Source organism: Protopterus annectens, chromosome 7.part0, assembly GCF_019279795.1.
Source record: "Protopterus annectens isolate FY-2018-M chromosome 7.part0, PAN1.0, whole genome shotgun sequence".
NCBI lineage: Eukaryota > Metazoa > Chordata > Ceratodontiformes > Protopteridae > Protopterus > Protopterus annectens.
The window spans coordinates 697,624,496-697,648,619 of NC_056739.1; positions in this window are offsets into that span (position 1 = coordinate 697,624,496).

The window sequence follows — 24,124 nt, forward strand, 5'->3', positions numbered from 1 at the left end:
GTTATATTGTGGATGTGAATGTTTATTCTTTGGTTTTCTTTCTGATTCACCCACTGCTCCCTCATACATCTCCAGTTCACCTGTTGTGCATCCAACCCAGTCTCCCCATGGCGAATTATTACATTACCCATCACCCCCACCCTCTTATTCCACAGACACCATCCATCCCTTCTCTGGTTGATGGCCCATGGCACAGACAACAGAACACATTGCGTACACTACATATCTCTGGTACCAATATGGATGTGAGGACGACCCTAGCATTTTTGATCTTCCACATGCTGTACTTCACACACATAGGTACATGCAAATACTTATCTTTCATGACATGGTAGGTAGACCAGGGTAATACCTGTTCATCTTTGGGCCATCCAGACAAGGACAACTTGGACTATGAATGGGCAGATATTGAGCGAATGCTCTGACCATTGGTAGGGTTGCCACCTTTTCAAATAACCAAAGTGGGACATTTTCGGGACACACATCATATTTTGCAGGCCAACACATACCCACGGTCAGTACAAAGGATAGTACTCTAGTTTTATGCCTAAATGAAAGCTTATTGTTGTAGCAGTTTAGTTGCTTATTCTGTTCCTTGTAACATTTAGGTATTTTACATACAGAAATAACTATTTTATGGAACTATTACATAAAATATGGGACATAATTACGTCCTACAATCGCAGGACATTTAACATTTTTAATATTTTTGGTAAGGACACAACTGCCCAGAGAGGGACTGTCCCTCACAAAGTGGGACAGGCGGAAACCCTAACCATTGGGCTATGCTTAGCAAAGGGCAGCGATGCACTAAAACGCTGCGTTTCACTTCCACTTGGTATAACAATCAACACTACAATGGAATACGGGTATGGGGTTTTAAACATCATTTGTTCGAGGGACGGAGACTCAATATTCAGCTACGTGCCTTTGTGTTTACTTTTTATTTTGGTGTTTGCAAAACTGTCTTGTATGCTTTGCATATATTTCAGTATCCACGGACACTGACAGGAGTGATTATTATTAGAGGCAAGCTGTACTAGTCAGCATTTTAGGTTGCACATCTGCAGCCGACATGTTCACGCCTCTGTGCAGTGCATAGACACACCTCCTGCACTCGTGTACGTTTCCTATGCATGTGGACATTGCAGCAGCATGCCTTCATTAATATGCATGTGGTGCTGCTGCACCATCTCTACACTGCACGGTCGGCACAAGGCTAACGCCATCCTTGAGCCGAGCTTCATGAATCCCGGGGTATATGTTCAGAGTTAAAAAGCAAGATTCCTTATATATTAAGTATGGCTCATGTCTAATGCTTCACAGCACTCACTCTGATGTGATGACTAACCATACGTTCAGCTTGGTGGGTCCTGTTCCAAATACCACTGTGTAGTTCTTTGAGGAGTGATATTTCAATGTTTCTAAAAATTAGGGGAACTCACTGTAAATACAAATACCAACTAGAGTTTGGTTCTCACTATCAGATATTAAGACAACTGTGCTTAGCATGCAATCTGAAGATACATCTGCATTTCTTCTTTTACTGGTACAATGCTGTCATTAGATGTCACTATTTCTGGAGTTGAAATTTCCATGTGCTTCTCTCCTTACTGCAGTGCTCTGTAGCATACTTGGCTATTGAATTAAGGAGTTTATGAACATACACTGAGACCAAGTACAGATAATTCTGGAAGCATAGGACAGTATGTGCAACTTTAAAAAAAAGTCACTTTTCATGTTATGAAGGCAACAGTCACACAACATACTTAGGCATCCCACAGTGCTCTATTCTGCTTTGTTACAGTAGCTGTGTTTGATTATATTGATCCTGTATATGCTACTGAGGAAAACATTGTCCACAACCTCCTGTGAGAACAGCAGGCAAAGCTATGGGATGTAAATCATTTAGTTTTATAATTGGGTGACTAAAAAAACTGGATCAGGACAAGGTATGTGTATCTGGTATAGCCAGAGTTTAGAAAAGCATTTAACGCTGTGCCTTCTAGTGACATAGGGTAAACCTAAGAGGACTGGCATGGTTGAGAATAACAGAGATGAGTAAGAAATTGTTAGTGAGCATCTCTTAGAATATCAGGACATGCTTGCATTTTTCTAAAGATACAACTAATTGATCTCCATGGGCATCAATACTAGGTCTGGTAATGTTAACTTTATTTGTTCCTGACTTAATAAGAGTAGTTAATGGCACACTGAAACTTGTCACAGGTGACACTAAAACCGGTATAGGACAACTGATAGTACAAGAAATATGTTTTGAAGGTGTGTGCACGTGTTTGTGTGCGTGTGTGTGTGTGTGTGTGTGTGTGTGTGTGTGTGTGTGTGTGTGTGTGTGTGTGTGTGTGTGCGTGCGTGTGTGTGTGTGTGTGTGTGTGTGTGTGTGTGTGTGTGTGTGTGTGTGTGTGTGTGTGTGTGTGTGTGTGCATGAGTGAGATATAAAGTGCCAATTAATATTCAGTGTCAAAATCTCATGGTGTATGTTTTTGAGAAACAAATGTAGTGGCAAAGTATTGGTAATATGAGGTTCTATTTGAGAAATCAAAGTGGGAAAGGATTTGGATGGAATGATTATACATATGTGGGATCATTCAGCATGAGGTAACAGTGTGACTTGGAAAGATAACAACATTTTGGGCTGTCTGGGGGGGACCTAAGGATGCCATACTAATGTAGCCATACCACTCTGAGACCACAGCTTCACTACAGTGTCCAAGTTTTTTTCATTTTTTTTATTTTATCATTTATTATTAACCAACCCATATCAACAACACAAACAATGGCCATTTTCTGTGCAGCTATGTTATTTATTAATCATAATAAAGCTAATAATCACATTGAAATTGCCTTTCTGGTGCCATAGAGGGGTAAAGACCTGACTACAGCCCAACTAACCCGAGTTTCATTAGTGACTCATGCCCGGTCATGCGACTGTCTGAGCAGCAAAGAAAAGTTGGAGGCTCCTCGGACATCCCCTGCACACTGAAGGGCCATGGTCCAAAGAGGAGAAGTATGGTAGACATAGCTGAACTGCTGTAGAGGTAGGCAATACTCTTCACATCCCCATTGTGCACACACCTTTGAATGCAACCATGTATGCCATGTTGGGGAAGCAATGGGTAGGCCATTAAAGTAATAAATACCCACCCAGGCCGAATGGAGATGACTTAACTACCAGGACAGCATTAGAATCTACACCAGCTCTAGCTACACTGGAGCAAGTTTGCAGGCATGGGAATACATGGCAGTTCCAGTGATGGGCATGGGGCACTGGGTAGAAAGGCCAGACTATGATGCGGGGAAGCAAACACTACATGGCAGGTAGTCTATATGCTGAAAGGTACACTAATGTGGCAAGACTGTTGTACTGGGGACTGTGCAAATACTACTACAAAGAAGTACTTGAAACGCACTGGAAACATGAACCACAAAGCATTATTGATAATGATGAAGCTTATGCATAAGATCACCCAGTATCAACAGCTGAAAAAACAGATGCTAAAAAAGCAGTTATAGTAATCCATGATAAAACAAAAAGACAAAAGTAGCATAAATCATTGAAATTGCTACACTCAGGCATTATAGTGTCTTATGTACAGAAAGACACAAAGTCAATTCCTCAGAGATGCTCTTGGTTTGGCTACTTTGCCTGAAAGTGCTGAAAGTTTATTGTGTGTTTTCCTGATTTGGCTGTAGGCCATGCTGTTGCAATTTTTTTCTGATTCTATATAAGCCCAGTATTTTCCCTGTTTTAATTTCTCCAAATCTATTGGGTTTCTAATACCATGATGGGAATGGGCACCATTCCCAAGTCAAAGTATGATTAAAGTTCATGAAATTAGTATTGCTTCACTCTTTGTTGTCAGCCAAAAGTGCTCTTGCAGCAGCCACAATGTGCCCCAGTAACAACTGCTTCTGTGATTCGTATGGAGTTACATGTATTGGTAGCATATTTAAATAGGATTGCAGACTCTTTTTATAAGACCCGTTACTCCTACTACTATTGGAACTATATGAGTATCTTTCTTCCACATTGCTGTAATTTCTGCTTGCAAATCCTGATATTTTATGACTTTGTTTCTCTCTGTACGCAGGGCACTGTAGTCACTGGGTGTGGTGATTTCAGTGATCAGTACTACTTTTGTCTTCTTTTCCTGGGCCACTACATCTGGTTTTCTAGCATTTAACTTTTGAACTGTTGGTAATAGATGATCCCATGTGATGTAGACTTCATCATTTTCTATGATGCTTTGTGGCTCATATTTCCAGTGTTTTTCAGCCACTTCAGTCCCATAATGTCTGCACAATCGCCACTGCAAAAGGCTTGCCACATTATTATGCCTTTCAGTATACAGTCCTTCTGCCATTAGTATATCACATCCAGCAACAGGGTGTGCAACTGTTTCCAATTCTGTTTTACAAAACCTACATTTGTCTGTTTCTCCCACATGTTCAATGGACTTTGTAAACCAATTTGTATGTAGCCCACTATCTTGCGCCAATATTAACCTTTCATCTCTTGCTTTAAATTCACATCGCCTTAACCATTCCTGGATTCGTTTCTGATCAATAAGAGGTTCTTCCAGAACTTTTCTATACTTGCAACTATATTTATGCTTTTTCCACATTTCTTGCCTTCTCATCTGGTCCTTCACCTTATATTTTTTCTTTTGTTTTTTGGCACATTCAGTTGCTTGCTGATATTTATCTACTTCTGGTTTGATTTCCATAACTGCTTGACTCTGATATGCTTCTGCTAGCCTAAGCAGGGAAGTCACCTTAAATTTATTCTCCTCATGTTTCAAAACTTTCATTACGTTTGGGTCTTGTGAGGTCAGCAGATATGTGTGGAGTCCCACGATTGCAGAGCTATACTTGTAATCAATTTCAAGGTGGCCCATCCCTCCTCCAAAACGGGGAATATATAATCTTGGTATGCATTGATTTTTATAAATCATTTGGTGAGCATGAAGCATCTTTCTTGTTTTCCCGTCTAATTTATCCAGCACGTTTTGGGGCCAGTCAATCACTCCAAAACTGTATGTTAGGAAAGGAAGAGCAAATTATTTATAGCTTGGATTTTGCTCCTAGATGTCAAAGCTGTTTTCAGGATTAATTTAAGTCTTCTGAAGTACTCCTTACTAAGTTTTGTTCCTCTTTTTTCATGTTTTACTGTTGATCCTTCAATTCCCAAATATTTATACCCCACTCTTGCTCAAGTTCTTTAATATCACATTCACTGATGTTTTCCTGCTGTTGCAGTTTTCCTGCTTTAAAGGTTGCTTTTGCACATTTATCAAGACCAAATGACACTCTTATATCATCTGAAAAAGTTTTGACAACCTGTAGTTATGCTTTCAGTTTCTCATCTGATGAACTATACAGTTTTAAATCATCGACAAAGAGAAGATAAGAAGTCTTTACACTTTGTTGTTTTCTAGGAGTCAAATTGTAACCATGGCCTAAGCTGTTAAGTAAACAGATTAATGGGCTGTTGAAAAGGCAGAATAGCAATGGTGACAGAGAGTTATCCTGGAATATCCCCCTTTGAATCTGTCCTTTATCATGGCTTAATTGCAAAGTGGTCTGCCACTGTTTCATGGCCACTGTAATATAGTCGATTAGTGTAGGGTGTATCCTATACATTTTAAACACTCTTTTATCCAGGAATGTGGGATACGATCAAATGCTTTTTTATAGGTAATCCAGGCCATACTTAGATTCTTCCCCTTTTTACAGTTTTCCACTATGACTTTATTTAACAACAAAGATCCTTTGTTCCATATAACTTTCTTTCATTGCCCTTTTGTTCTATTGCCATAACTGAGTTTTCTTCTAAATGACTATAAACTCTGTCAGCATCAATAGTTTATATATTGTCGGAAGGCAAGTTATTAGTTCATAATTTTTAGAGTAGCTTGCAGGTTCACTCTTAAGTAGGTGCATTATTTTGCCTGTTCTTAGCCAGGTTGGTGTCTGTTCAGGGTGTGCTGATAAATAGTTCTTACTCATGCATCTGGGCCTGGGGTTTTCAAATCAGAGGCTTTTCTTAACTTTGTTTCAATCTCTCTGGCTATTCCCATTTCATGTCCTGTACCTTTAAACTCCTTATTCTTTCTTTTACTTCTTCTGTCCATTTAGTATCTTTGTTATGTTCCACAGGATCTGCATAGATACTTCTCTAAAATATATCTATTTCTTCTTTTTTTGGTGGTATTTTAATTCTTTTTACCTTGTTTCCAAATCCTCTATTAAACTTTTTTGGGTCATCTATAAATTGCTTATTTTGTACTTTTCCTTTATATTTATCTGCTTATCTTCTAAGCTTTTCTGCCTGTGCTCAGATTTTTAGCTTGTTATTTGCAATAGTACATGATAGATCCTGATCTGTTCTAATACTGCACATTGCTTTTATCATGTTTATCTTTCTTAGTATTTTTGTTAATCTAGCCCCTCTTCTATAGTCTTCTAACAGTGACACTTATTGTCTTAATTGCTTTATAGTTTTCTCTATTCAATACTTTTGGGATAGTATTCAATTGCTCCCCTTCCTTTCCCTCACTACCCTGTGTTCTTGTGGTAGAACTTTATCAGTTATTAATTTAGCAGCACAGTAATATATCCTGTTTACTTCTGTTATACTGCATGGATCCCTATGAAGAGTCCTAATTACTGCATTCATTTGTTTTATCAGACTTCTGACTTTTTGGGTTTTATTGACCTTCTGTAGTCTATTTGTCTGATTGATCTTAATATACCTATCCATGTCTATTAAATCAAGCAACTCTTCTCTTAGTTCATTTTCTTCCAAACTGAGGGCACATCCCTTGTTTTCCATTTCCTGTGGGCATTCTATAGAAAGTTCTATAGCATCTTCCTGTGGCATCTTCTCTTCAATTTCATCCTGTGCTACCCGTTGCTTTGTCATATGGGAAATCACTGGCCTATCACTCAACATTGCATCAGTTTCCACAGTTTTCTGTTCCTTTTCTTACTGTCTAGCTTCAAGTGAGCAGTATTTTTGTGGGCTTTTGCATACTTCCTCAGAACTGCTCTTGGATTTGTTACTTTGCCTGAGGGTTACAGAGAATCTGCTGAATCTAAAGCCATCCACTGCTAAACAAATGAAAATAAGTATCATTTTCACGTCTGCTGATTAGTTTTACTGTATTTCATAAGAATCCTATATTATTTGTTACAATTCTCACATTTCAGTAAAGTTTCAAAGCTGAGCTGTTTGCACCACTGCTGTAGTACATAATTACATTGTGTCTGCTAGTCTTACAGGACTTTAGTATCTAGATTGTATGGTTTCCCTGCACTTGAGCTGTAAAACCAACATTTTTACATTAAGAATGTTTTCAGACTGTTCTCTTGTGTCCGAAGTGTGCTGTAGAAAACCTGTATGATTTGGGGGCTGCTGGCTGAAAGCTTATTGTCTGTTTTGTTTTTTTCAGATTCTGTATAAGCCCAGTATTTGGACTAAGCTGCTCTCCGCACAGCAGCAGCTAGCAGTGCTCTGTATAGATGCAAATGCTTTCAAGTTAAAGTCTCCTTTAAAATAACTCTCTGCAACCTCCCCCCTGCTGCTCTAGGAGCATCTGAGTTGCATGCAGAGCAGCATTGCCTTGTTGGATAGCTGCAGTTCACACTGAGTACAGCAACCATTCTTCATTTGTGTGCTATCATCCCAGCCCTGTTAAATCTACCCACTGTTCTCCCTTGTTAAACCCATAGTAAAAACCTGAAACCATGGATAGGCACTTTCTTGCAATCTCTGTGGTCAGCCTGGAGGACATGGACATCCTGACACAATGTAGCAATTGTCTTACACATACTGACAACCACTTAATCCTGAGACCAACAAACACAGTATGTGAGAGATGTAGTTACACTATGAAAAATGAGACACAATGCAAATTGAGACACGTCTCTTGCATATGGACAAATCAAATGACAAACAGGTTGTCAGCACACATACATCATCTCCCTTACTAAATAAGGTCTTGACACATAAATCACCTTATGCAGAAGTGCTCACAAGTAACTAACCAAAACGTAAGGTGTCTCCCATAGGCTGCCTTCTGAAACCACTTGCAAACAAAACCAAGTCAACATCAGCCCCTACACATAAAATACACATCACAGTGTCTCCACAAGCAAGCCACTAAGGTGAAACACCACACATTCAAACATCTTGGTCATAAGAAATGGAAAAGAGGTTGAACTACAACTTTAAAGATTGAAATAAACAAGATGGACAAACAGATTAAGCATAGCGTGAGACAAGAACAGAAGGCTGAGCGATCCAGGAAACAAGGCCGGGGGCGTGCACGAGTCTCCCAGCACTGTTGAGCCATGGAGGTGATTGTATAATGCAAATCACCTCATTTGCTGGTGAAAGCCATACAAATGAGGTGAATTTGCGATCTAAGAAGCAGACAGGCATCCGTGTAGGAGCCATGTCTGCAGCAGAAATGTATGCGGTTAGTAACCATGTACCAGACTGCAAAAATAAAAATAGGGCTGTGACAACTAAAAGTAAATCATGTATTACATGCATCAGGCATGCCGATGGCCAAAACTATGGCCATTGGCATGAAAAAGTGTTGCAAAATATGTAAAATTAAAAGTTTTTTTGGCAGGTATGGGCTGTTTAAGTGGAGTGCAGTGGCATGCAAATATGCAATCCTGCAGAAAATAAAATAAAAATAGTAAAATTTTACATTATACTGGCCAGCATGTAGAGTCATAACAATAAGCAATTATAATGCATATAACAGCAGCAATCATACTTTCATAGACAGTATATAAGCATGAAAATTCAAAATTAGATACTCAGAAGAAAAAAGTTAGCATCCTTTACAATTATATACAGTTAGAATGAGTCAGTACATAAGCATGAATAATTCAAAATTAAATACATAGAAGTAAAGTCAGCATCTTTTGCAATTTTATACAGTTAGAGTGAGAACAAGTTTGACAGAGTCAGATTTATTGTAGCTGTTATAACAACAGTGTTGAATGGTAAGATATATACACGAAATATAAAAGCAAATCCAAAGAAGATGAAAAAAAAAAAAAAAAAACACTTCTGCAGTGTGCCTAGCAGTGTCATAATGCCAGTACATGTATAGATGCAAAATGAAGGCCCAAGTCTTAAAATGACACTATGAGGAAGCTGGAAATTAGAAGAAGCAGTAGTTACTTTTAGCAGTATAGTTCTGAATCAGATTAGAAGATAAGGAAAGAGGGTGGGTATGACTGGGGAGGTTAACCAGAGGGTGAACATGAACATATCCATATGTGTTTTAAATGTTGTTAGAGGAGTCTTTTAAATGTAACCTTTGAGTCTGTTGAGGTAATAGCTGAAGGTAGGGAATTCCAAATGTTACCTATATAAGTAGGGAAGAGGGAGATCCCTGTTGTGTTTTTGCTCTTGATAACCTTGATTAGTGTTTTATCACTAAAACGTAGTTGTTTAGGATTAGGTTGTAATTGAAGTAGGTTAACTTTTATTCCTGTTAGGAGAGCTCAGATGGATGATATCTTGATTGACCTTAAACTTTTCACCCGTAAGCTCAATTTAAGCTATTTTTCACATAAGGAACAGGTGGCCCCAAATAACAGTAACCAAGGTCTAAGACCTAGCATTTTCAATTCACCCTATGTACCCTACCATCACTTTGTTTGAAAAAATTTGTGAAGTTGGTATTAGACAGATTTTGCATAACAACATCCATCGTAATTTAATTTGACAAGGGATGAGCAGGACCTCTTGAAACAAATTATGAACAACAGACAGGTCAGACTCATGAAACCTGATAAAATTGGAGGCTTGGTGGTCATGAACACAAACAACCATGTTAAAATGTTTGACATACTTTATTACAATACCTATGAAGAGGTTTTAATCAGTCAAAGAAACATAGCTTAATATAGGATAGATATGATGTTAAATTATCTCCTTACACAAGGGTGAATTCCCCAGAGAGATTTTGAATTTTTAATGGTCATTGACCCAAAAACTCCAACTATTTTTAGGATTCTGAAGGTGCATAAGAGCTTTATTGACCCACTATTGTGTCCCATTGTGGCTGCACAAATTTCAAAAAATGTTAGCATATCTCATTTTATTGATCATCAAGGAGGTAGGTGGTAGGATTGGGCACCTTTACAAAGACTCATGGGATTTTTTTTAAGAAAAACATCCAAAGATACATACAGTGACCATATTACATTTGTCACCATTGATATGAAAGTCCTCTTTCTGTCATTCCACATGACATTGGGCTTGAGTGTTTTTATGGTTTCTTATGCAATAACAGTAACTTTGATCATACAAAGATCAAGTTACTGATGGATTTAATGGAACTGGTCTTAGAAAACAATTTTATAATTTTTGAGGAGCAACTATTTAGACAGCATATAGGGGGCACATGTGCCTTGATTTTCACCAATTTGGTGATGGCCAATTGGAAATCCAGCTATGTTTTGACATCCATTTACAATGATCTGTGGTCCCTATATTGTCATTTTTAGATACCATTATAATTTTTTGGACTGGTGGGCTGGAGAGGTTGTAGGAATTTTTTAGTTATTTGAACAATATTACTGAGTTCTTTCATTTCACTATAAACCATTCTATAGAACATATCAATTATTTGGACTACATTATTTCTAAAAAAATAGAGGTGGCCAGTGCTTTGAATCCAACATCTATAGGAAGACAACATACTCAAATTCCCTACTGCACTTTACCAGCTGGCACCCTTTACACCAAAAGAAAGTGCTGGTGAAGGGCCAAATGGGTAGAGTAGTGCATTTGACTTCACAGTAAGATATCTTTCTTCAAGAGAGTGGTAAACTCAGGAAGATGTTTGAAGTGCATGGCTATCCACCTGGCTTCCTTAACACTGTTGCTGAAGAGGTCTCACTTAAACAGAAATAGATGACTTTCTTTCCCGTGATAGGCAAAGGAAACCTCAATTTTGGGTGTAACATACAAATAAAAGCAGCTGGGGGCTTAAATAAAGCCATGGGCTCACATTTAACTTTGACTTAATTGATATTAAATCTGTGGTAGTTAAAAACTGGAAAATATTTTCAATGATAGGAGAATATTTTCAGGGTTTGAGTGATGCCCCCAGTTTGGTTTACAAAAAGGATATTTGCCTCAAATCTTTTATTGAAGAAGTGGGACCAGCTCCTTTTAGCTGCTCAATGGAATGCAGGAATACACACGCTCCCTGTGGACATCTGAATTGGGAAGCTTGTGCCCACGGGAAACACATTTTTTAAACCCAGAGGGTTTGTCTGACCTCTTAACCAAAAAGATGGCCTAGCAGAAAAACAGCAAACAGTCTACTAGAAAACTATCCTAGAAGACTATAAGAATTTTTTTAAGAAGGAAAGGAAGAAAGAAAAAGAAAAGGAGAAAGGGAAACAATACTAACAGTTGTAAAAAGGGTACTCAGCAGAATACAAAGATATGCCAACAATGGTACCGAAAAACAGTACCAAATTGCAGTAACTGATGAAAGGAAAAGGTAAAGTAATACACTAAATTATGGAAGGGAGGAAGAAGAAAGAATTAATTAAAAATTAACTAACTTACACCACCTGAAGGACAGTGATATCCAAGAACACTCAAACACTTGAGAGTCAAGAAAGCCGCATCTGATACCTAATGGTGACAAGTGAGATCTGAGGTGCATTAGGTTGGTGGGCCATTATGGGCAAAGAGGGAAGGTGAAGAGCTCTAGGATCCAAAGATTTTGTAGAAGTGGCCAAGTCAGATCTGAGTTTCTGATATGAACCATCAGCTGAGGAATGAATCAAAATGACATTAGATCAGTGGTTTCCCACAACTGTAACAACAGTCCTGGGTACCCTGTTGTTTTTATAAACCCAAAGCATGCATCTTAAACATTTTTTTTATTTATTTATGCTAGTCATCTGTAGAGCACAGTACTCTACAGAGACCATCTGCTCTATTTATAGCATGATCTAACCTCCACACATCAGTGTTTGTCAATAAAGGAGGTTAAAAAAAACTTTTCTAGCACTGCTGTCACATGTAGTAACATATTGAATGACCAGTCTGTGCTTTGTGGAACAAAACTAGAGACACATACCACATTGGAGTTTGTTTCTCACTGCATATTGAACAGCAATGTAGGGGTCTCCTGTAAGTACTGTATATGATGTTCTCATCTTCAGCAAGTATTTCTTCTTGCTTCCACTTCCTTTGCATGAAGTCAGCAAATTATATAATGTGATGAGCACTGCAATGGCCGCAGCAGCTGTATTTATCATGCTGTTTAGACGATGATAGTGTGGCAGTTGTGCTAATGAGCTAATTGCAGGTAAATATCTCTGAATCGCATTTTTATGCAATGTGCAGTAGACCTAGAATGTGCTATGAGGCTTGTGTGACTATGTTCCTAAACGAATGACCCCAAAGTGCTTTGTACATACATAGGCAAGCCACTGACCCTAGGGGGCATGTGGACATATTAAATGTTTGATTTGGCCTCTGAAGGCATTAAAGAGAAATAATGCAATAATGGAACAAGATTTGGGTTTTATGGGCCACACACCCATGCATATCATCATGCCATTAACACCAAAACAGCAAACTGCCTTGCCATGTAGTTATGAATCATTACATTGTGACACCACCTACTGTCACTATGCTTTGGTATCCACTGTCATACAACACATGATGACACCAATGTGCATCAATACGAATGTGCTACCATATCATTCTTGACTGTAACCACTGAACAGGCCATGACTTCTGAGGGAACTGAGTGTGGCACAGCTCCCAGCTGGTGGTCCAAAGCATTCAGAATACTTCTGTATGTAATATACAGAGTTCATCAAAAGCACCTGCAGGGGCCCTCTTATTATAGCCCCCAGTATAAGGTGGATCCTAACAATTCCATGACAGGGCAGTGACCACTGCAACAGCCATCACATACTCAGGTGAGCAGTGCTGGCATCACTACAGTGATCTAAAGAGGTATCACCTTGACAACCTTTGCCAATGGGAAGAAGAGGTAAGGGAAAGTGCTCTTGAGTTATGTATTAAGTACATATGACAAGTACATGTTCCTGTATTGCAATAAATTACTTGCAGACCAATTGCAGGATAAACAATTCATATGCAGATATCTTTTTTCATATTTTTCATTTCTTAAGCATAATGAGGAAAACAGGCACTTTCAAATACATATGGACCATCTCTCCAAATGCAGGGTTAAATATGTATGTGTATCAGGTTACCAGCATATAGACATTATTGCAACATAGTTCTGTCATAGTATGTTGTGTATAGCTAAAGTAGGCCACTGTGCTATCCCTTCCACCCAGTGCCATGACTATCAAGGTTGAGATCATATTTCTTCAAGCATGCCATGCACATTTTCTGCTGCAGACCTGTGGATCTGGCCCCCTACATTGCTATGTCTACTGCTATAGCCTTGCCATTCCTACAGTGTGTACTGGTCAGATTGTTTGGTAGACTGCAAGGCTGCATGCGCTGCCCCATCCAAAACCATGGCAGTACTACTTTTCCATGGAATACTCTGGACATCATTTCCTTTTAGCATACTGTTGTCTTGTACTATGGACTGTCATATATAATACTAATGGAATGGCAACCATTGACTGAACCCATGTTTTGGTCACTGATTTTGCTGACATTGCTATACCCCATTTTTATGAACCACATGTTGATATGTGGCATTTGTACACTAAGCCAGGTCCTTCTTTTACATTGGTCATAAGACACTGCAGTAAGGATGCTTTGCAATGCCTTCCATGGCTCTATATGTCCTGCATTACACCAACTCCATCATACTCCCAGACAAACACAAGGGACTGTATAAGATCAATGTCATCTGGCCCCTTACTCCCATTGCTGCAATTCTACATGAATCTGAAGTCTGTCAAGTAGAAATATCCTTCACATTATCCATACATATCTAATAATATTTTATTTATTGCGGTATATTTATGCCTGATATACTTACACAGACCTGCTACTGTTTTCCTTGATGTCTCTCCCTGTTTCATGCTGTCCTTTTGCTATGTTTATTAGCTGTTGTTGTTTTATTCCTCTGCATTTATTTTACAGTTTTCTTCAGTATTAGCCCTAGATGTGGTTTATCTTGAGGGCTGCTGGTGGTCTATCACCAGGAAAGGTAATATTGTCATACAACCCCCCGGGATGCCATAAATATTTAATGATATGTTACTTGGCATGAGTTGAAGGAGGTGGTGATGTCAGTGGTGGACCTGCAGGTTATCATCCACACTGGCCACTTGGAGAAAGTCCTTCTGCTTTTGGCAGAGTCCTAGCACTGCCTTGCTTGCCTAGTGGGATAACTCAGATTGGACCCAGTGGGGATAGTAATGACCAAAGGCACTGTCTTCTGGCTGGGTGGTCCACTGGAAATCATAAAAGGGAAAGTATAGCTATGTAAATTCCACTTACCTGTAATAGTAGATGCTCGTTAGACTACACTGCTATACTGGCATATAGGTAGTAGTGCCCAGTTACCCGCCCTCCTTCTGACAGTCTATCAAAGCTATGAACTCCACCCACTGCCTGCCTATTAGGGTGAAGAACCAAGCACCTGGCAGGAGCAGCACAGCCTTCAAACTCACAAACAGAACCCTTTCAGTTTTCTAGGGTCCAAAAGGAAGAGCAGATAGAAACACAAGCTGTGTGAACACCTAGAGTTCCAAACCAAAAACCACACACACACACACACACACACACACACACACACACACACACACACACACACACACACACACACACACACATGTGCGCATGCACACACACATACACACAGAACAAAAAAGGTTGATGAACCAAAATGCATCAGCAACTAAGACAACCAATGATATACACCCAACAAAACAAAAGGATGGTGGGAGGATACTGTGAGTATGCAGTGTGTATGAATATCTAATGTTATAGGCAAGTCGAGCTTAAAAGACTCTAAGATGTTCAACAAACACACTGCCTTACTAGCATATGGGTAGATTCCCAAAGCTTACCTAACCTAGGAGGAGGAAGGATAATGGTCCAAGAACCCATGGAAAATGGTCATCATGAAGCCTGCTCTAGATGTAGAAAAAACATCCAGTTTGTAGTGTTTCATGAAGGCATGGATGAAGGATGAAGTTGCTCTCATTAGAATACTTCTAGAGTCCACTCCTTTCCAATATGTCACAGAAGAGGAAAAGGCTGTGGTGGAATGTGCCTTTACTATGCCTGGATTTACCTTTTTAAGGTGGGTGTAACCAAAAACATTAGCAGAGGGCAACCAGTGTGCAATGGCTTGCTTATAGACAGTATGAACTTTATTTGCCCCAGAAAAGGAAATGAAAAGCCTTTCAGTCTTTCTAAAATGCTTTGTTCTGTCAAAGTTGTACCTGAGCTGCTTATACACATCCAAGGTATGAAGTATCCTCTCTCCCTTACTTTTAAGTTTTGGAAAGAAAACAGGGAGATTAACAGACTGATTGAGAGTGAATCATGAGACCACTTTTGACATGAAAGAATGATTAGTAAATAGCACAACCTTATCCCTATGGAAAATCAGGTAAAGTTGTCCCACCATGAGATCTTACAGCATAGAAGCTCACCTTTCTGATGTCAGTGCAATAAGAAAAACAGTTTTCCACATTAAGTACTTGAGATCAGTGTGAACTGCCTGTTTGAAAGGTGGTAAGGTATTTTTTTTTCCAGAATATAGCCTTTCCTTGGGAGGAGGTCTCCTGTGGAATGCTCCTTTCATGAACTGTTTTAGCAAAAGAGAAGAAAGACAGGAAGACAGAGATAGACACTAAATGGTCCTTAATAGATGCATATGATAAGCCATCCTGAAGTACCTCACACAGATATTTCAAAACCAGAGGGACATTAACCTCAGTGAATCCTCTTGTTTCAGTTTAGGCATCAGTAGAAATGGTGGGAATGCATACAGAAGCATTCCCATCCAAGGGAACAAAAATGCATCTGTCCTCCAAGTATGGTTTCAAGGAGGTCTGGAAGAGAATTTCTCCAGTTGTCTGTTTTGAAAGTAGGTGATCAGATCTATTTGAGGTGTTCCCCACATCTGGAATAAATCCTGGAAAACTAATGCATTGAGATTCCACCTGTGTGGGTTTGCCCAATATTTACTTAATCTGTCTGTCACAATGTTCTGCTGTGATGGCAAGAATAATGACTGAAGAGTCAGAGAATACTTAGAAGCCTTTGCCCAGGCTGTCATTGCCAACCTATAACCCCCTTGTTTGTTGAGGTACCACATCACTGCAGTATTGCCTGTAACCAATAGAAGAGGATCCAGAGTCCAGAAGTGCTGAAGGACTTTCAAGATGTGACTCACTGCCATTTTCCTTGGTATTGATATGCTTCCATGCATCCTTGTTATCTACGTGGCTTGCACTTGCATCCCCATTGACACAACTCCCCCAAGAGAAGTTGGAGATGTTGGATGAATCTGTCTGGATTGTACTGGCACTGGAGGGTAGAAAATTAGTTGAACAACAGATATGGAAGATGGCAGAGGAGAGTCTGAGGCTATCAAGTCAGGGGACAGCTCAATACCAAATACTGGTCGTACTGTCACGTCTGTAAGAAGATGGACAAATTCCACCATTCTCCATCTCAACAGCAACCTAAAAACTCTTTCTGTAGGGATACTACTCTAAGCACTGCACAGAGAGAATGACAGTATTTTCAGTAGCACAGTTTAAAGCAGAAAATACATGCACAAAGGTCCCGATTTTGTAAAAAAAAAAAAAAAAAAAAGGATGGCTTCAGTCTAAATACATGGATAAACCCTAAAAGAGTATGTAGACAAGAAATAAATCATAAACTGATGAAAATTTCCTGTTAGAAATGCTTAACATACAAAATGGTGCCAAAAACAAGCTGAAGTCCATTTCTACATATGTTACTAATCCTAAGACTGTATTGAATAAAAATACATTTTCAGTAATAGACGACCTAGCACAAAATGCGTGCACAATATTTCTCTAGGTTTGTAAAAAAGGGACAGTTTCACTCAAAACAAATAGTTATAGTCTAAAACAGTATTAGATAAGAAATAAATTATAAACGAATGAAAAATTCCTGTCAGAAATATTTAACACACAATATGGCACCAAAATAACAATTTAAATGAAAAAAAAATAATTTAAAATGCTACAATCCTACTGAATCACCTCAAATAACCATAACCCCAAAGAACAGAAAAGAAATGGAATATCAGAAGGTTTTCCTGTCAAAACTTCCAAATGAAGCTTTTAATCAACATGCCGTACTGTGCTAGTCAAAGTAAAAACAGAAAAATATGCAAAATTTCTAATTAGAAAAAAAGAAGTCAAAGCAGCAGAATACACTATTCTAGCACTGATAGAAAAGGGAGAGGGAGGAAACAGAACTCAAAAGGAGTTTCTTATCTGGGTTCTGCACCTGATATTATCCATTTAGAGAAGAGCAACATTCCATGAGATTTTTATCAAACTGAGTCAAAGTAAAACTGAAAGGAATCTGTCTGTGAGTGTGTAGGGCTGTACAGGTCCTGCCAGGTGATTGGTTCTTCACCCTCACAGACAAGCAATGGGAGGAGTCATGAGCTTTAACAGACTACCAGAAGGAGGCTAATATAGCAATAACCCACACCTGGGTGTGGGTAATGCTGGATTTACCCATGGTTGGTGTAGTTTGGTCACGAGGGCGAAGCCCGAGCGGCCAAATAAAGCCAACCGTGGGTAAATCCAGCATTACCCACACCCAAAAGTGGGTAATTGCTATTATACAATGACATTAAGTAAACAAATAATTACTTTTCTTAAATAATGGCATTGTATAATGCCTCCTTGCTGCCCTTCCGCAGCTGTCTGGTATTCTGCGGCAGTTCTGATGTACTGCGCATGCACATGCCTACACAGTACATCAGAGCTGTGGGCAAAAGCAACAGAGAAAGCAAGATCTCTGTTGCTTTTTAAAAACTGTTTCACTATGTTAAATGAGTTTAACATAGCAAGACAGCTTTAAAAAAAGCAACGGAGAATATCCGTTACTTTTTTAAAGCTGTCTCGCTATGTTAAACCCATTTAACATAGCGAGACAGTTTTGAAAAAAGCAACGGAGAAAGCAAGATCTCCGTTGCTTTATAAAATCTGTTTCACTATGTTAAATGAGTTCAACATAGCGAGACAGCTTTAAAAAAAGCAATGGAGAATATCTGTTGCTTTTTTAAAGCTGTCTGGCTATGTTAAACCCATTTAACATAGCGAGACAGTTTTGAAAAAAGCAACGGAGAAAGCAAGATGTCCGTTGCTTTTTAAAAACTGTTTCGCTATGTTAAACGCTATGTTAAATGAGTATCTCCGTTGCTTTTTTAAAGCTGTCTCGCTATGTTAAACTCGTTTAACATAGCGAGACAGTGTGAAGCAATGGAGATCTTGCATTCTCCTGTTGTAAAAAGTTATAGTATCGGAAAAGTCCGGGCGACCGGACCTTTTTCCATTACTATAACTCTGATTTACAATGTGCATGCTGACCAATCAGTGCGCACATTTTTGAATATTTAATGGGGGGTTGTTGTATAATAGGGCACTACTACACATATGCCAGTAAGGCAAAGGTAAGTTTCCTGTGCTTTCTCCTATCAACCTGGTGAACTTGGGCAATCTGAGGTAATGTAGCAACTGCCTCATGTACACAGACAACCCTCTTCTCTTACCTACCAACACTCAGACTTGTGAGAAATGCATTTATGTAAGCCATGCATTTTCCAGCCAAGATCGGAATAGTTGATCAAAAGGAGAAGGTCAACACCTGCACCACACCACATGGAATACATAGACCTCCAGAACACCAATCATCACAGCCCTCACATAAAAACACAAACCACATACCCACCTTCACAGAGGATCTCAGTAGAAATCTACCCAAACAGCAGAGACCTCTAAGGCAGAAATGCAATGGACCACCACAACACAGCACAAACCACAGGACACATAGCTCACCTACACAGTGTGCCCCTCAACATAAGCTCCTAAGACAAAACAGCTTGCCCAATACAGTAATCATAGGTGACTCAATAGTAAGGCGCACTGATGTCCCACTCACAAGGTTGAATAAGGGGAAGGTAACAGTCAGCTGTCTATCCGGTGCCAGAATCCGACACATAACACATGCACTCAGGTCACTCCACAAAAAGTACAAGTATGACTCTGTCATTGTCAATATGGGTGTGAATGACCTGAGATGCACCTCCCTGGACTACATGAAAAGAGACATGGTGGAGCTCTCGGATTATGTGGCCCAGGCAGGTATGACCCTAGCCCTGAGCAGCATGCTACTGTAGCCCAGAATGATACCGCAGTACAAACAGAAAATGATTGACTTCAACAATTGGCTATGTTTCTGGTGTCATTCTAAGAGGATCTAGTATATGTCTGTTTGGGATGACATGAGTGACAGAACTCGATGGTTTGCCAGAGATGGCCTGCATCTGTCACCCCTGGGTTTCCGGGTACTAGCTAAGGCTCTTGCCTCCCCTGTAGTGCCTTGTTTAGGCAGTATTCCAAAGACCAAATTACCACCATAACAGCTATAAATAAATGCAATATAAGGGTAATGCTGCTCAGTGCTAGAAGTCTAAATCTCTAGCCCAGCATAACACATCTGAGATACTCCAGTTACATTGCAACTAACATTGGGTAAGACAGTGATTCAGGTCATAGCCTGCTATAGGTCCCCAATCATGTCCCAAGACTCTCACTCCACATTCCTAAGAACCCTGGAAACTATTAAAATCCAACCCAACACTCTCATACTAGGTGACTTCAACTACCCCTCCATCAACTGGGAAAACTACTCATGCACCAATGTACTGGCCCAATGCTTCCTGGAATTCATCAACTCCAATGCCCTGAACCAGCTCATTATTCCCCCCACTAGAGGAAGCAACATCCTTGACCTGGTTATTACTAACATGGCCAACCATTGCTCTACACCAGTAGTCAATTCCTCCCTGGTTAGATGCGACCTCAAACTAATCACCATGGAAATCCACATCTCACCCACACCCCCACAAAGGTATCCACCATGAAAAACTTCTCTAAAGCTGACTTTGGACTCCTAAAAACAGAGATGGCTAACTTCACGCATCCATGCCAATGGAAAATAGATGCATGACTGCTGACTCATACACCAATGCACTGTACGAACATGTACATAAATGCATGGAACTAGCCATATCCAACAGAACCAAGACACTGTCCTCCAAAAAAGCAAGCCAATCTGGTGGTTCCCTGCCATTAATAAACTCTACAACAGAAGGAAGAAACGGTTGCAGAAAAAGGTGAAGTCCCAAGACTGGAAAAATTCCCTTATTAGCCTCAAAAAAAAGTTGAGATCCCTCATCAAAACCTCCAAAGCCAGCTATGAAGGCAGAATTGCAGCAGACACTAAAAAACAACCACAAAGCCTTCTATAGTTATATCAAGAATCTCCACAGCAATACCCAGATTTGCTCTGAGTTAATGCACAATGGTACCTCCTATACTGAGCCAACAGATATTTGGCCGACAGATTCATTGCCAACTTTACCCCCCTCCCAAAGGACCAATCCCAATACCGGAAGAATACCAGGCACCCAGCATTACTACAGCACAGGTTAAAGCTGCATTGTCGAAGGCCAAGAATACAGCTTTCATGGGACCCAACAATACCCCTGGCTGTGTTCTACATGAATTACAAAGTGAAATGGCACCACATCTGTGTGCTCTGTTCACTCACAGCTTCACCTCAGGCTTTGTCCCTACCAAATTGTGCACTGCTACAGTCATCCCTCTCCATAAAGGGAGAGCAACTACAGACCCCGGAAACTATTGCCCATTTAGCCTGATGAGTCTGATATGTAAGGCTATGGAGCACATCAACATGGACCTACTTAACAAGGATACAGGGAATCTCCAAACTCTAAATCCCATGCAATTTGGTTTTGTGAAAGTTAGATTATGCCCGCTCAACCTGATTGACTTTTTTGAGTCAGTCACCAGAGCTGTGGATGAAGGTAAGGCAGTTCATACATCCCACCTCGATCTGGCCAAGGCCTTTGATACCATTCCTCACTCAGGAATTATTGATAAACTCACCAAACTAGGCATCAACCCCTATATCGTTAGGTAGGTTGCAAATTGGCTCACAGATAGAACCCACAGTGTGAAATTAGTGGACTCCAAGTTAGACTACTGACCAGTTATGAGTGGAGTCCCACAGGGATCAGTCCTGGGTCCTCTCCTGTTTGGCATCTACTTCTCAGAAGTCCAGGACAACATGGAGGGACTCTGGCTGACCAAGTTTGTAGAAAACTGCAAGCTGGGAGCCATTATTAACTCCCCAAGTGATACAGACATGCTACAGAAAGGCCTCACTGAGAATAATGACTGGTGTTGAAACCATGGCCTTAAGCTTAATGCTAAAAAATGAATCATCATCCCTTTTGGGAAAAACTCAGTTCCCACTAATTACCACATTGATGGGAGCCCACTGAACACTGAAGGCATTATAAGAGATCAGGGGACACAGGTTGATAGCAACCTCTCCTTCAACCACCACATTGCCAGTGTGGTCAGAAATTCTTTCTGTGTGGCACATCTCATTACCAAGGGTTTTGCATCCAGGAAGAAAGAGGTCATCATTTCTCTAAAATCTTCCCTCATTAGACCAATCATAGAGAATAATGCCCTATTTGAGATGTACCTTACTAGACACTTGCAACAGCTGGAGAGGCCACAAAAGTACTTCACGAAGAGGATCCTAGGCCTTAAACACATGTCCTACATGGACAGACTTACTAAAACTCCAGCTATTCTCTGTCTCATATCATCTACTAAGAGGCGATCTCTGCTTGACTTACAAAGCCATGTCTGACCCAGCTCTTTTAGAAATACCACATCTAAAGAAATCCTAATCCCTCCATACCACATGCTCCAGAGACCTCAACCTCATTACCACAATCAACAGAACATGCTGGAGGGATCGTAACCCAGAGACTACTCATGCTCTGGAATAGACTTCTCAGACATGTCAAGCAGAGTACCTTCCTGGCCCTCTTCAAGAGAAATCTTGATGAGTGTATGGGAAATATAAAGTTCACCCCTGGGATCGCTCCAGTGGCTCTAATTGATAGCGACACTGGGGAATTAACATTGGGCGGCACAATGTCCTGGCACTTCTATGGGGTAGGCTTGTAAAGGCTCCAGGGCCATTTGTCTAGTACATACCTATGAATCTATGAACTTATGAATGTGTTTGTTGAGCATCCCTCACCCCAACTTATCCCTCATCATCATGTTCTTCTTCCTTATGTTTCATTTCCCTTCTCAGATTGAAATCTAACCCTGCCCCATCACAATTTCTTTTCCACTGCTCCTATCTAGGTTTCTCCCCCTTTTGTGTCTCCATATCCATTATGGTTCTTTGTCTGTGTTGTTTGCTTATTTGCCTGCCTACCATACCTATACTATCTTTCCTGTCCCCATGCTCCACGAACTTCTTCCCCTTCTACCCTTCTTAAAAAGTGGCACTTGTCTAGCAAAAAAAAAACCTTACTTCCCCCATTCCAATCTTTCCTTACCCTTGTCCTTCTATGTCCTTTTCTGCTTATACTTCTCCATCTTCTCTGCATTAATACAACTAATACAAATAAACTGATAGGAACTTTGCAAAGAATCACTTATTATACTGTCTCTCAACAGTTCTCGTAGTGATGCAACTATATCAGTCTGGATGTTCAAAGCTGCAGGTATGCTACATGCATGTTTCCAGGATCTGTGGGTCATGTGACCCTTATCACAGTAAGCTCCTCTTTACACAGTCTATGCAGGTGACATTTCTGAGTCCCATCTCTCTCTCTTTATATATATATATATATATATATATATGTAAAATTATATGTGTGTGCGTGTGTTTGTGTCCCTCATCATAAACTTTACTTTGTAAGTGACTATAACTAGGGTTAAAGCAAATAATTACATTCATACAAAGACTTCTATTCATACTTTAAAGCTCTGATTCAAAAATAATACAATAAGTTATCATGCTGAAAATATAAATTATCTAATAATAATTATCAACACAGCTGAAAAATATATAAACAAAAAGCAGAAATAAAGGATTAGGCAACATCCATTCACCAAAACTATTCTAGGAAGAATTATGGCACAAAATTACATAACTTTTGAATACAAAATTAGAATCCCTTATCATGTTCCAAATAAAACTGCAAAGGAGAAAATGGAAAGTCCCAAAATATGATTAACTAGTTTATTCAAATAATTTTAAAAATAGCATGTAAGTGTACTATAAATCTCAAAAGACTGTGTAGGAATCATAAGCAGGTGACATGATGATTACAGTGTTTGCCTCCTTGCACAAGGTACAAAGTTCGATCCTGACCTCTGGCCTATGCCTGAATGGAGTTTGTATGTTTTCTCTGTGTCTCTGTCAGTTTCCACCCACCTCTCAAAAAAAAAAAAAAAAAAAAAAGACATGCTGAGTGTTTCCACCTCACACTCACCCAAAAATTGAGTTGTGGGAAGCAGCATAAACTCTAGATGGTACCTATGGGGGAGCCGTTGTATAGACCAACCACTTTGGACATCAACAGTGGTGCTCTGTATCCTCATGCTAGGAGAACATGGATCATAGACTGTGCACTGTGTCAGGGCTAGCCACTTAGTGTAAAAGCTGACTCTTTGTGATCTGGTCGTATTGACTAATGTTGCCAAAAACGAGCATGGAAATTTGACTGTGATAAGTGGGTTGAGAACCTGGCTTACTCCAACCTAAGAGAGACCCATGCTAACAATGGGAGGGGTTGTTCTCCTACTGGCCAGTGTATGTTCCTGTTTTAAAGTCCATTAGCCTTGAGTCAAAAAGCTACTGTCTGACCGGTGTCCAGTTGCCCAGCTTGAGTTACCTGATATAGCTCTAATGAGAAAAAGCCGGACATAAAATCAATCAACTTGTCAAGCATGAACTAAGAATTGGAATATT